Source organism: Megalopta genalis, chromosome 1 (assembly GCF_051020955.1).
Source record: "Megalopta genalis isolate 19385.01 chromosome 1, iyMegGena1_principal, whole genome shotgun sequence".
NCBI classification, from domain to species: Eukaryota; Metazoa; Arthropoda; class Insecta; order Hymenoptera; family Halictidae; genus Megalopta; species Megalopta genalis.
The window spans coordinates 3,385,520-3,399,031 of NC_135013.1; the positions used below are offsets into that span (position 1 = coordinate 3,385,520).

Here is a 13,512-nt window from a genome sequence, read left to right on the forward strand (position 1 = left end):
CTCTCTCTCTCTTTCTCCCTTCCTCTCTCGCTTTTTTCTTTCTTCTCTCTCTCCTTTCCTCTCCCGCTCTTTTCTTTCCTCTCTCTCTCCCTATCTCTCTCTTTCTCTCTCTCCGTCTTCCCCTGTCTCTCTCTCTCTTCCTCTCTCTTTCTCCCACGCTCTCTCTTCATAAAAACACAATCCTTGAATACCACATGCCACGATGAAATCTTATTTTACGACGCCTTCAAATCGATTTGCTTTTAGCATAACTCTCTGCCTCTCTTCATAAAGATTATGATCCTTTAAATAATCCGCTACGAAAAGAATCAATTTGAAGAAATCTTCACAGGAATTTACGTCGAGCAAGAAACTCTTCTCTGAAAAACTTCATTCTTAAGAGATTTTCACGTGCATCCGTTTAATATTGCCGTGGAAGAAAATAATCTAAATATTCCTCTTCAGAAAAATGTTTCTTATTATTTTATAATTATTGCATAGATTCGAATCGGTCATTGCGTCTTGCAGAAATATTAGTTGTCAGTGTGTATAAATCGGAGTCAGAGCTGATAATTACATCACCGTGCCATATAATTTCACAATTGCCTCAAATAATTGCGAAATAAAATAACATGTTACTTAAAATAATGTCTCAAATAATGTTACAGTCGAACTCCATTTATAAGCACTCCGTCTATCTCAGTGTGACGTAATACTGATCTGTCTCTAAAAAATAGCATGTTTCTACCTTTAGCTTCTACCTGTCATTATTCTTGTTCTCGGTCTGCAAGATGGCGGGAGAAAACACAGACATTTGTTCCTTTTTTTAATAAGCTTAACATTAGATTTACTATTTTATTGCTATGTATATTAAACCAACATATATAGAAAAACTTAAATAATTTTTATTATTTATTTATTTAATTTAATTTTTATATATTTATATATTTTATCTTAATTTTATATAGATACATAAATATCAATAAAATCGTAATCGAGTCAAATTGACTCGCACCGGCAATCTAGCATCTATCAGTTGAAACTACATAAATACAATAATAGTATCTTTAAATTATTTAAACGTTCTCACTCTCTCAAATTTTCTCAATCCACTTTTATCACAAACCCGTCAAATCCGCATTCTAACCGCAAGACGCGGGAGAGCCTAACGGTTACTCTAATACCGTAAAAGGTCACCTAATCTCTGCTCCAATAAGAAAGCAGTTCAGAAGCAGTCCGTCCCGAGCGAACAAGTCCAAGATATATTTCATGGGCAGCTCGTCGTCGGTTCCGGGCCTGGTTCTCACGAGCGAGGGCCGGGCATCTAGCATCGATTAATATGCGTCCAGCGCCGACGGCTCCCGACGGACGCCTGCGTAATAATCTCGAAGGGTTTGGCGTTGGCGCGGCGTCGGACGTGTGCTCACGCAGGTGCAAAACGCGGCACGTTGCCGCGATCGACGTGCGCAGAGTCGCTGGTTATTGGTATCGCGTTAGCAGGCGAGCAGAAACCGAGCGAAGCCATCGCGCGACGCACCGCCGCCGCGCGGCGCCGCCGTCACGTCTCGGCTCGGCTCGGAGAAACGGAACCGGGGGACACCTCTATCTATATACCGTGCCCGTCCGGACTTCCAAGCCGCCTGCGCCGCCCGCCTGTCCCTCGCTTTCGTATCGTGGACGCGCGGTGAGCAGAGCGTGCGGCCGAGCGACGCACAGTGGGCCGGATCGAAGATTTTAGTGACTTTTTGATAAAAACCTAATTTTCTCATATCGATGTCCAGTCAATTTTTATCGCTTGTTAAATGTACATTACCCTCGAAAGTGGGAATATTAATAAAAATGATCGTAAATTGTAACAGATACGACAATTTAAAGTTGAACATTTTGAACGCTACATTCGACGCCAAAAAATATGCTTCTCTTTCTCGCAATATCCCGACGAACCTAATTAACTTTTTCTTCTGCTTTCTTTTTTAACATTAGGAGGCAATATTTCTCGTTAGGAAACAGTAGCTTGAATTAAGATTTTCGTATCCTACGTATGAAAAATATAATGTTTAATAAAATACAAAAAGTCTAAAAATTCTTTACATTCGACAAGAAATACCTTTTGACACTCAAGGAATCACGGTTTCGGGCAAACGGTATATTTTCAGGATACTTTCCTCTACATAATTCTGTAAAAGTTACAAACCAAGACGAACCGGATTGCAAATTATTACGTTTTAAAGATATCAACGTTACGTTACTTCGAGGTTAAAGATATCGAAGATAATCTCTCTGTGTTCCAGTCGGTATTACAGAACGCTTCTTAGTCTGTAAATCGACAGATATTTAAAATTTTTAATTATTCCATATAACATGAAAAATATAAGTAAACGAAACAAACTTTGTAACATTACGACATTAACGTACCTGGAATTACTAGTGGGGTCCTCGTAACCGGTGTGGGTGCAATAAAGTACGCGTCCCAGAAAAAGTTCTCTGTACGCATTGTATGTAGTTGGTAAATTTCAAGAGTTCGAACTTTTGATAAAATGTAGAGTACGTTAATTAATCTTACCATTTTGTTAGTGTTTCAATAAACCTGCAGCTTCAGGATTTAATGCATACAGAGACCTTTTTCTGGGACGCGTACTTTATCGCACCCACACTGGTCACGAGGACCCACGAGTAATTCCAGGTACGTTACTATTGTAATGTTACAAATAGTTTGAAACATTATACTTAAACAATTTCTTTTACACAAAAAATGTCGATGAAAATTAATTAAAAATTATTGTTTAACAAATGCAAAAAATTTAATTATCTATAGCTGAAAATAACTATTTTTTAAATATTTTTGGTGAAAATTTCATTGCAATATCTTTGATGGTTCAAAAGTTATAACAGAATGTCACTGAATTTCTCGATCGAGCCCACTGTGCGACGGCACGATCTCCGGCTGTCCGTCCGGGTCGTTGATCTCGCTCCGTTGGCCGAGCAGTCGCGACAAAGACCGAGCCAGCCGTTCCGGGACGATTAATTATCGCCCGGAAAGGTGGACTGGTGGCGATCGATGATCAAGGCATCATGGACACATGGAGGTACCGGGCTCCCGCGAACATTTTTCGCGGAACAAGGTAAACGAACGTGAAAGAACGAACGAGAGAACGAACCGGGAGATATGGAACGAGTCGAATGTTCGCGCGGAATAGGATGGAACAGGAACGAGACTGAACGAAAGAAGAAGAAGAAGAAGAAGATCGAGGAGCATGTAAAGGAAGCCGTACGAGGTAGAAGACATATTTTTTACGCTCTTGTGCAAATACTACGAGATGTTAGGTTGTACGTTATAGTGTATACTGCAACCGTTAGGATTCGATATTGAAAGTCGAAGAACCGCCGTTGACTCGAACTCGACGTCTGACCTTTGCCGTCTGAAACTACTGCTGCTTGTAGGTTAGGTACGACCAGAATGCACGGTCGATGGAACATGTACAAAACCGTTCCGCATTGAAAGCGTGTTTTATACCGACGTATTATTTTATCCGTTATTAAATACGATTATATAAATTCGATGCATAAACGCGTCTTCGTAATGATTATAATTAAACTGTGGGTTTCACGTGTTCACGATATAAAATGTAAGGTTATAAGAACGGTCGTACTTTCTTCTGAATTGAATAAAATTATCAGGAAAAGAAATGCATTTCTATTCAATATTCACATTTCGTACGAAATGTGAGTGTTTAAACAAATTTGTATTCGGTATAAAAGTTCCAAGTATAATCGTGTAATTCATTCAATTCACTGTCTTATTTGCAACGTCATCCCGAAGTAAATTCGTATCAATAATAATACGATAAATCGACGTTTAATTTCGTCGAAGTATCAACTACAGTAATGTCTCCCTAATTGACGCTCAGATTGTGCAGAAAAATGGACAATTTGGGAACAGGAGATACGATTATCCCGGCTTTGCGCTATGTTTTTATAATCGTTGACAATCGGTAACTATAAAAACTAGTCGCAAGGCTCGACATAACCTAGACATAACCTCTTCCCGAATTGTCCATTTTTCTGTGGACAATCTGAGCGTCAATTAGGGAGACATTACTGTTCGTGCGTGTACACACAGACACGCACACACTGGCGGGCAATGTACCGTGAGTAAAGTCGAACATTAAAACGCTATTATGGAAAGTGGATCGTTTTCACCGTGGCACTCTGGGTTCCTTTGTGGTATATTACGTCAGTCAATGGGTCGGTAAACAGTCGCAGCGTTTCCTTTCACATATTGTTCGCTTTTACGGCGACGGAACGAGGTTGCGGTAGCGTGCAACATCAAATGCATAAGAGGACACCATGAGAACGAGAAAGTGATCGTCCGGCGGAGCAAAAACCCTGACATTCCGGGAGCGGCCGGCCGCGTGCAGCCGACCGTGTTTTGTTCCCCGCCGCGCGCCATTTTCATTGTTTACCGCCGCGTGGCCGGCGATTAGCTTCGTAACGAAGACGGGGCTCCCCGAGGGAACCGGACCCGGTTTAACCCTTTGCGGACGTTTTATTATCTATTTGTTTTCTACTTTTTATTTTACGAATTTTATTATTTATCTATTTTCTATTCTTTATTTTACAAATTGTATTACTTATTTGTTTTCTGCTTTTTATTTTACAAATTGTATTATTTATTTTCGTTTTATGTCTCATTTTACAATTTTTATTATTTCCTTGTTCTTTTATTTATTATTTTAGACATCTTTTGTGTCACAAATTTCTGTCAGAAAAATCGAAAATAATACGAACGATTAAGAATCGAATTTTTCTCCAAATAAGCAACTATGCACTCGCGCGCACAAACAATCGAAAACTAAATACAACCAGTAGATTGCGTTGTATCCAATTTGCGTGTACAAACAACATTTACCAATTTCAATGATTACAAATTGGTGATCCGTATAATCTATGTTAATTTGAAGCGATCAAATCGAAATGGCGCGAGTGTTTCCGTGTTCTCTATTTCTCTTTTAATTCGTTCCATTTCACTTAAAACTCTGCAATTACACCACTCCGACATCTTGTTCGCATTACACTTTCTGTAAGCACACTTCTTGCACACTTTCTGCCCACTTCCAGACTGTAAAGTTAACGATTACATCAATTTGAAGATACAATATAACCTCAATTAACCGACCTAGATTTTCCTCGATTTTTATTATTTAAACATTTAATTATTCCAAGTAATAACGATGAAACCATAGAACCCTTTGCGGACGAAGCCGCTCGACGGGTATTGCGTCGCTGTGGACGACAGGTATTGGATATAAAATAAAAATGTTATAAGATATAATTATATTATTATAAGATTATAAATATGTGGAAAACTTTGCTGGTTTCTCTGGTAGTGACACAGAAAGACTGACTCGTCAAACGGAAATTCGTTCTGAACCTACGGTTAAATTAATAAATTTATATTAATAATTAACACTGTGCGGTCCGCAGATCTTAGATACGATTCTTTTGTTCGACGCCAGCATAATAGCTTGGACATTTTAGATTTTAAACAAAATTTCGAAGATGGCGGTAATATGAATTCCTAAAATTAAGATAAGTCATCCAAGAATTTTCGTACTTGATTCTTAGTTAAATAAGCACAATGCTATAGTTAGTTTGCTGCCTTTTAACACCCAAGAAATATAGTTCAAATGTTATTTCAGTTTTTTAAAATGGCACCAAAGCGGTACCACCGGCATACAACAGATACTTTTTGCATGGCGCATTGAACTAATGGCAATGGAAATGGCTTCCTTTAGTAGCAAAGTTTCAAAAAGTAGAAAAATTAGCTGCCAATTGTTCGCGTTAATAAAGCAACTTTAGTATACTTGTGTAATGTACATGTATGTGCACAATATGTGTCGATTAAATAAATTTTATTAATTGCAGCTATTAGCACGGTGTGTTGTCCGTTTATCGCGTATAAATGCAGTGTCTACAACGTTTCTATCGATACTTCGATTCGATTGAACGACGCCGGGTATCGTTAGCACTTCGCCTCGATTTTACCGGCGACCGAAGATTGATGAAGTGTTCGAGCCTCGAACCGCTATAAAAGTTTAATGAGCTCGTCCCGAGGTGTTCGGGGTATAATAAAATGGTCGAATGCGGCATCGGCGCGGCGCGAAGCGTTCGCTTTCCATAAATCGCGCTTCGCAAAAGGGCGCTTGGTGATTTCGCGCGAAACCGATCGTCGCGCGAACTCTGTACATACAGAGTGTCCCAAAAATGTCTCGCAATCCGGAAATGGCGGGTTCCTCGGATCATTTGAAGCAGCTTCTTCCTTTACAAAAATTTTCTCCGAGGCACCGTTAACGAGTTATTAACGGAAAACAGTGACCAATAAGAATCGAGTACGGCTGACGCGAGGCAGCCCAGTACCGCTCATTGGCTCGGTCGCCTCGCGTCAGCCGAGCTCGCCTCTCATTGGTTACTGTTTTTCGTTAATAACTCGTTAATGGTGCCTCGGAGAAAATTTTTGTAAAGGTAAAAGTTGCTTCAAATGACTTGAGGAACCCGCCACTTTTGGATTGCGAGACATTTTTGGAACACCCTGTATATATATATTTATAGATATTAGATTTGTATATTAGATTGTATATATCAATATACAATATATATATGTATGTATACATATTTGATCTTAGTTACACGCAGAGACAAAAATAGATCTAAAATAAATATGTTAACGGTGTTCGAAGAGATAGCAATTGTTCTCCTATCCCTCTAGAAAATCGCGTTTCCGGCGCACGCATTGTCCTCTCTATTTTTTCCAAGACCCCGTTCAATTAGATTGCGGCACGTTTTTGTACCGCCCGGCACGAAAAATCGCAGGCCGAGACGACGCGACGCGACGGCCGACGAGCATCGGGTAAAAGCCACCTGTTGATCGAATGAAAATACCGATTCCACTCTCGTCGAGAGTTTTGGTGCGCTTTGAACCGCGGGGGAAGAGAGACTCCTCGAAAGTAGCAGGGCTTCAGTCAGTTCCTGGAGGATACTCAGGGAACGGGTACGAGGCATTTAATTAACCACCTGATCGATACGCCTGTCCCGGGAGCTCACCTGGGCCCGGATTTCTCCAGGGGTAGCTTTATGGTAAGCATAAGCGAGACCGCGCGTTTATTAGTCCAGGATGCCAAGTTGGCATTTCGGGACGCGAGATCCTGTAGAATGCAATCGCGACGTCGCACGGACGAGCGAAACGTTTAATTTCTTTGATATTGTAGACCAAAATTGATCGTCCTGTGATTCTTTTCTAATCTTGTTTTTATTATAATGTAAATATATTCGCCTATATAGGATCGGTTTAAAAATATTCTAAATATCTTGAAATTTGAGAATATGTTTATTGTTCTTGCTAAAATTACAGCTTAAAGGGTTGATGGTCGCTACTTTTTATGCGCGACGAGTATACTCGTCGTGGCAGGAAATAGTGTCACTTCTTCGTGACGAGTATATTCGTCGTGATACGAAATACTGCGACTTTCCCATGACGAGTATTCTCGCCATGACGCAAAACTATTTCTAGCTATTGCTAAGCTATTTCTTCATGACGAGTATACTCGTCGTGACATAAAATATTGCCACTTTTCTATGACGAGTATACTCGTCGTGATACGAAATACTGCGATTTTTCCATGACGAGTATACTCGTCGTTATGCGAAATACTGCGACTTTCCCATGACGAGTATTCTCGCCATGACGCAAAACTATTTCTAGCTATTGCTAAGCTATTTCTTCATGACGAGTATACTCGTCGTGACATAAAATATTGCCACTTTTCTATGACGAGTATACTCGTCGTGATACGAAATACTGCGATTTTTCCATGACGAGTATACTCGTCGTGATACGAAGTATTGCGACTTTTTTATGACGAGTATACTCGTGGTGACACAAAACTATTTCTAGCTATTTCTAAGCTATTTCTTCATGAATGTACTCGTCGCGTCACAAAACACTGCTATTTCTTCATGACGAGTATACTCGTCGCGAAGCAAAATACTGCTATTTCTTCATGACGAGTATATTCGTCGTGACCCAAAATACTGCCACTTCCCCATGACGAGTATACTCGTCGCGACAGAAAATACTGCTATTTCTTCATGACGAGTATACTCGTCGAACACAGCCAACTGGTTAAATTCGGCTATCTTGTTACTCAATTTTCAACAATTCAATGAAATAAATGTTTGTCCACCGGGAACAACGGAAAAGCTAACAAAATCTACGCGAAATACCTTCAAAAATCTGTTTCTGGAAGAATCGTCGAATAAAGCGCGAAATAGTTATAAATCGTATCAATTCGATATTCAATAACCGGCTCGCGTTCTTCGGATCGAAAAACAGTAGCCGGTCCCCGACGACTCCCGAAGCGCTCATAGTGTTCGCGCGCGCGCGTGTCGTAAAGCAAAACTTAATTCTTGTTGCGGAAGAGCGGTTAATTGTTTCGAGGTATGTCTCGCATGAGAACTACTCGAACATAACAGTTTCCGTGCACGTCTCGTATGGAAAGCGGGGCCGCCCTTCTATCGTCGTTGCGCCGCCGCGTTCCCGGCTAACTATCTCCAAAGCCGCGCCATGCTAATTCACTTTCCGAACTGGCTTTGCCTTCGTTCGGCGCGATTAAAATTTCAGGCCCGACGAAATTGCCGGTACGTACGACCGATTCCAATCGGCCGCGGTTTGACACGGATCGGGACACCTGTACGGTGACTTTTAATCGACGGTGATCGTTGTTTTACATGCTAATCGCGGGGCGTCACACAAATTTCATTGCTGAACGCACTTTTCGAATGCCTAATCGGCCTGTGAATCGTATTTTTCGATTGGAAAAAATCTGGATATCGTTGTATATCAGCTGCACGTCCGTGGACAGGACGTGATGCATTGATTAGCTACGATTGCAAATTAATTGCGATATTTAATGGTCGTGTTTTCGTTTGCAGTCGAATGTTTATAGACATATTTGCAATGTTAATGTCCCGATACTGTTGATGCTAACAGTTTAATAATGGCACACATGAATGTTAGAGTATTTATGTGACTAATTTTGCATAGTGTAGGTAATTATTGATACACGATTTGTATCGTTAATGTTACACAACGTATGTAAGTAATATTATACAATGTACATCATTAATATTACACATAATTAATATTTTGTAATATATTAATATATTAATATTACATATATAATTAATATTGTGCAATGTATGTAAGTAATATTACATATCATTAATATTGTGTAATATATTAATATATTAATATTACATATAATTAATATTGTACAATGTATGTTAGTAATATTACACAATATATTAATATTATATTACTATATTAATACATATTAATGATATTTAAAATTAATATATTAATATTACACATAATTAATATTGTACAATCTATGTAAGTAATATTACATATTATTAATACTACACAATATATTATATTAATATTGTGTAATGTATAAATATATTAATATTACATATAATTAATATTGTTCAGTGTATATAAGTAATATTACATATCATTAATATTGTGTAATATATTACTATATTAATACATATTAATGATATGTAATATCACACGATATTAATATATTAATATATAAATATTACACATAATTAAGATTGTACAATTTATGTAAGTAATATTACATATCATTAATATTACACAATATATTAATATTGTGTAATATATTAATATATTAATATTACACATAATTAATATTGTACAATGCGTGTAAGTAATATTACACAATGCACATCACTAATATTACACAACGTACACAATTAATATTCTACAATGTATATTTATTACAATATATATATATATATATATATATTAATATTGCACAATGTAAATAATTAATATTACGCAATGTGTATAACTTATATTATAGAATACATGTAATAAAAAAAAAAAAAATATTTATTCGCGAAGAATCAGATAAAAATTTCGTGTCCACTTTGCCTTCGACAATGATGTAACCCGCATCTTGGGCAGCACCGTGTAAACAGAAACCCGGCGCCCAATTCCACGAGCGAATTCTAACCTAAAAAAAAAAACGGCGTCCCGCCCGGGCAGGATCCGCGATCCGCGAAATGACGGGAAGCTGACACGCGGCGGCCAAAGCCCGTCGAATCGGAGCTTAATGAAAATTCGAAATTGTTCGAAATTAATCGAAATTAGCCGCGCGAAGCTCCGACTCATTAGCGCTCGCCTTCTTCTGTAAAATGTCGTGACCAGCACAGCGACGGCCATGATTTAATATCCGGAACTGATTGGCGGAGCCCGTGATTCGTGAAATTTCACAATCGGAAATCGAACGGCCCGTTTCCACGAGTGATCATGCGTTCGCGTGATTGACAGAACCGGAATAATTGGATGTGATTCAATTAAAGTTGCTCGGGCAATTATCAAAACTACGGCCTCGGCCTGTTAAAATGGTTGCGTTCGATGCTGGACGCCCGGATACATCAGCGTGTACTGTCGCGCATTGTTACCGAAACAATAACTATACTTTTTGAATCTTGTTCGACTCCGTTCGAGAATGTACGAACAGTATTAAAAACAGTATTAAAATGGAGAAGTTAAAAATTCTATGATAATTACATTTTCAATTACATTTTTCAATTCCATTTTCCATTATAATTTCAATTACATTTTCAATTATAATTTCAATTACATTTTCAGTTATAATTTCAATTACATCTTCAATTATAATTTCAATTGCATTTTCAATTCCATTTTCAATTGCATTTTCAATTATATCTTCAATTAAATTTTCAATTACATTTTCAATTGCATTTTCAATTAAAGTTTCACTTACATTTTCAATTGCATTTTCAATTAAAGTTTCACTTACATTTTCAATTACATTTTCAATTAAAGTTTCACTTACATTTTCAATTACATTTTGAACATTATTTTACCTTTTTCAGACTCTGATGAAATTAGAAAAATATAATTGATTAACGGAAACGTTAATGTCCAATTCGAAGCAAACAGTTAAAAAAGTGACATATTTAAAGATATTTCATTGCATTGATATTTGTTGCATCGAAAATACTTTTGTATAGATTACAATCCTAATTTAAAGCAAGGTTAAGGGGGAAGAGGACGACATTCAGCTGAAAATCAAATGCTGATAATTTTCCAAATAAAATTTTGAAAAAATATACGTAGGAAAAGAAAAGAAAAAATATACAAGAACAATTAACACGTTTCTATTATAGTAACAATATTACAGTAATACTTTGGATATCTGTTTAGGGTGTTAAATTGTAAGAAAAAATGAAGAACAATTTTTACAAGCTATTAAGTTAAAGGGTGAACTTCTAATGAAACATCAAGAGTGGCCATACGATTTAATTAGCATCGTGCGACAGGTGTTTTATGTTAAAAGTTTTTTCATATCCGTGATATTTCGTTTAAGAAGTACGTAAATGATTTACGTTACTTCACAAGTATAGTCCTGCTTCCGCCGAAGGAAATAAAATCTTTAGCACTCTCATTTATGCGGCGCACAAAATGATCCGCCCTTAAGCTGACCTTAAAACCCCTAAACGTCCCACGGTTAGGAGGTGACGAGAGGACAATGAACAGCGAAGAATCTAAATTACGCGTGTACAGGGTGGCTCGAAAATTAGTTTCCCGCGATATTTCAGCCCCTTTCGATGGTTCGATAAAAAAATGTTTCCTATCGATTATCGATCCTATTAGTATTTAATCGAAAATTAGTATTTCATCTTATTATATATGTTTAAATGTATAACAGAGTGTTCCACAATTATTTTAAAAGCCGAAAATGAGGGGTAGCTGAGGTCAATTGAAGTAACCTGTTCCTTTGCGAAAATGCAATCTGCGGCTTTGTTTACGAGTTATTAACGGAAAACATTGACCAATGAGAGGTGACGACGCGAAGTTCGAGAGCCAGCAGCACGAGGCTTTGACAGATGGTCGAGACGGACTCGAGCCGCGTTCAAGGTATTGAACAAATCACGAAGCGAGAACTTTCCGGATTTTTTTTACTACGTAACAGTGATATTTTTAAGAAAAGCGCTGTTCACCTTTACTTTAGAGCGTCTGAAGAATATTTATTAATTTTTCGAACCTGAAATAGTAAGTAATTTAACCGTGACGGCCGTTTCAATTTTCTAGTGTGCATGACACCTTTTGTGTCACATATGAAATTTTTAACATAACCTTAACAAAGTACGTAAATGATATTTTAATTTAAATAAAATAAATAACATAAATTAAAATATCATTTACGCTCTCTCATTGGTCAGTGTTTTCCATTAATAACTCGTAAACAAAGCCGCAGATTGCATTTTCGCAAAGGAACAGGTTACTTCAATTGACCTCAACTACCCCTCATTTTCGGCTTTTAAAATAATTGTGGGACACCCTGTATATATAATATACTCATTATACATATAATATATTCACTATATAAATATACTCGTTATATACTGTACAGTAATGTCTCTCTAATTGACGCCCAGATTGACCACAAAAATGAAAAATGTGGGAAGAGGAGATACGATTATTCGAGCCTTGCGGTTTATTTTTATAGTTATAAATTGTCCACAATTATAAAAACGAGCCGCAAGACTCGAATAATCGTATCTCCTCTTCCCAAATTATCCATTTTTATGCGCAATCCGAGCGTCAATTAGGGATAATTTATTGTACGCCGTTTCTAATTCCAAGATTCCCTAAATGACTCGTTTCTACTTCGTCCGATATAGTTACAGCTTCCCGCGTGCCGTGTCTCCGAACAATTTTTCCAATGAAGATGAATTCCATAGTAAGAAAGTAGAGATTTCAGGCTTTAAATTGAGTTCAATTTCGTTGTTCCACGATTTTTGTTCACGAAGTTACGGTATTTTGAATATCGTCGATGTTTCGGAGGTTAGAAATTTTGCGCAAAGTCTGGAACGAGGTTTCCCATCCATGTGTCGCGAATTGTCGAAGGAATCGACGGACAGCTCCCGAAAGTAGACACTTCGGGCTTTAAAATGAGCCGAGTTCCATTGTTGTACGATATTTTTGCACGAAGCTATAGCTGTTCGAGTATCGACAAATTTTTCGAAAATTTGAAACATCGACGAAAGTAATGGACGCGGCTCGTTTTTATAGTTACCGATTATCGACAATTATAAAAACGAGTTGCAAGGCTCGAATAATCGTATCTTCTCTTCCCAAATTGTTCATTTTAGTGGACAATCTGAGCGTCAGTAAGGGAGACATTACTGTAGAGTAATGTCTCTCTAATTGACGCCCAGATTGACCACAAAAATGGAAAATGTGGGAAGAGGAGATACGATTATTCGAGCCTTGCGGTTGATTTGTATAGTTATAAATTGTCGACAATTATAAAGACGAGCCGCAAGGCTCGAATAATCGTATCTTCTCTTCCCAAATTGTCCATTTTAGTGGACAATCTGAGCGTCAGTAAGGGAGACATTACTGTACATCGTTTT

General features: G+C 37.7%; 1 protein-coding gene across 5 annotated transcripts in view; it reads left to right on the forward strand.

Annotated features, from left to right (window-relative positions):
- Window positions 1–13,512, forward strand: part of LOC117223634 (uncharacterized) — a 280,088-nt gene that overhangs the window by 55,529 nt on the left and 211,047 nt on the right. Inside the window, exon 1 of one of the 5 annotated variants that reach the window (XM_076519037.1) lies at window positions 3,097–3,254. The exons of the other annotated variants lie outside the window; for them this stretch is intronic. The gene's annotated coding sequence lies outside the window, so the exon portion shown is untranslated. Of the gene's footprint in view, window positions 1–3,096; window positions 3,255–13,512 lie in introns of those variants that run through there. 5 annotated transcript variants of the gene reach the window in all.